We start from the raw sequence: 2,205 nt of genomic DNA on the forward strand, positions 1-2,205 counted from the left end.
TTCCCTTGAAGTTATATTATGACATCTAATTACCATTATGTTTAAGGGACTAGTAAAACATCCTTCCTTTTCAGCTGGGGTTACTCTGCTTGCCATCCAAGCATTTTACACTGGATCAGGCATCTTATTCTTAGCTAAAAACCGCAGACTTTTTCTGATATGATAGGCTTGTCCTCCCCATTCTTACAAAATGGACTTTTTCCTTAATGAACATGATTTGTACTCTGTTAGACCTGCACATGGCTACCATTCAAGTAGATCCATACATACTCATCTTCTCAAGAGACAACATAAATCCAAGATTATAGCCCAGAACCACAATGGTATATGAACCAAAACTGCTGAAGCAGTATGACACAGCTAAGTGAATTCTCCATCAGATCAAATCTCTGTTGGCACAAGGATTTAGGCACATAGGCAGCATCTCAGGTACTGAGATAACAGCCAGTCAAATCTGTTTCTGTGGCAGACAATAAAGGATGTTAGCATGTTAGATAATTCAGAAATCCAAGTATGTGTGTCTCAAATTTGAGTAATAACACTAGTTGATAAGCGGCAAATTTCAAGTGTCAAGCCCCTAGCATCAAACCTTTTAAGAAACCAGACTTCAGTAAAAAAGCTAATGCCAAGTTACAAATTAAATTCTGGGATAGCAGTGCGCATACACTGTTGGGCAAGGTATTATTGTAAAAGATGCAAAAACCTGGGAACATGTATACTGAGAATGACACACATTTGCAATGCACTATCACAGTCTTTTGAAATGGAAATCTAGTTTTGTTTATGAAGGAGACATAAATAAACCCAATCACAAGTCTCTGACACTAATCTAGTTATTTATTCTGGAAAAGGATTTCTTTTTGAAGACTACAATGCAAAGCACCATAAGTTTTATGTAAAGACTAAAGCCATAGCAATAGCCCATAATCTGCCACACACTTGAACCAAATCCAGACAGAAGTGTTTCATATTGATATATTTGATGGACTAGATCCATAATGGAACAGCACATTTTTTAAATGAAAAAAATAGATCAGATTTGCATTTGTAAACATCAGATGGAGGAAAGAGTCAAGTAAAATTGTAGAAAAAAATATTTAAAAGCCCCAAATGCATATTTTAACCCCCTTCAAACCAGTTATTCTTTAACAGACTCTGTGCCACGATTTGCACATAGGCGGTATGTGTAACACCATTAAAATACTTCTCTTGGCCTCTCCTCATCTTGTCTTCTCTCAAGATACTTCTTATATCTTCTTGGACAGCCTTCATTTATACTACTCAGTGCACTGCTAGGACATCAAGAATCTCTGAGGATGAAAGTTATGTGTGGTGGCATACAGTCACCTTAGCCTGGGTATATTCACTGCAAATAGAGCAATGAATTCAGATTGTAAACCTCGTTAGTCAGGTTACTTAGAAAGAGCCAGCCAAGGAGTGAATACTGCTCTGAAAAAGTAATGTATTTTTGCATCTCTTCTACCAAGGGTGGAATATTTTTGAAACTTATTTATTGCGCAAATAAGGTACCATACAGTGAAATTTCCCAAGCTGCATTGTCAGAATGGTTTGGATGCATAAATTCAACCAGCCACTCTGAAATAAACATAATTCAACGGCCGTTAAAATCTTGATATCGGCTGCATTTATTGGATTATATCCTCCAACTCACCGGGATGTAAATTTCCAGCCATAACCTGTGCAGCAATAAACTTCATTCAGCCACAAGAGTGTGCATGTGAGAGGACTGCAAATCTGCTCCGCCAAACCAGAATTAGCCGGTATTGCAGGAATGAAAGAGCGTGGAGATTTGAAATTGCAGGGAATGGAGACAAGGCGGTGCAGAGGACGAGATGCCTGGGGGGCAGGCAGCCCCAGACCGATGCCGCACTCCTATGGAAAATAAACCCCGGGGCGGTGAGCAGGGGCGAGGCTGAGCTGGCGCGGGCGCCAAGCGGAGCCGGGCGCAGGTGAACACCGGAGCCCGCAGCAGCCCCCGGGGTCCCGGGGCGCGGAGCAGCGCCGCGGGTTGGGCTGACAGCGGGGGCTCCCCGCCGCGGGGGGGGGGGGGGGGGCGGGGCGGGGGGGGCTGTGCTGGCACGGCCACGGCTCTGCTGCTCCTGGGTGTGATGGGAGAGCCAGAGCCGGCTGCTGGGAGAGGCAAAGATGTGGGAATGGGGAACGAGGGGGGTTTTCCAGTCTTGG

The 2,205-nt window shown here is 43.8% G+C and overlaps 1 long non-coding RNA gene across 2 annotated transcripts in view; it reads right to left on the reverse strand.

The window, feature by feature from the left end:
- LOC108444762 overlaps positions 1-1,861 on the reverse strand; it is a 24,545-nt gene extending 22,684 nt beyond the window's left edge. The window contains exon 1 of one of the 2 annotated variants that reach the window (XR_001859432.1): positions 1,673-1,861. This is a non-coding gene — a long non-coding RNA (uncharacterized LOC108444762). The remainder of the gene's footprint in view (positions 1-1,672) is intronic. The other variant, XR_001859431.1, reaches the window with a different exon arrangement.
- Positions 1,862-2,205: the final 344 nt, after the last annotated feature.

This window comes from Corvus brachyrhynchos, unplaced genomic scaffold, assembly GCF_000691975.1.
Source record: "Corvus brachyrhynchos isolate BGI_N302 unplaced genomic scaffold, ASM69197v1 scaffold221, whole genome shotgun sequence".
NCBI lineage: Eukaryota > Metazoa > Chordata > Aves > Passeriformes > Corvidae > Corvus > Corvus brachyrhynchos.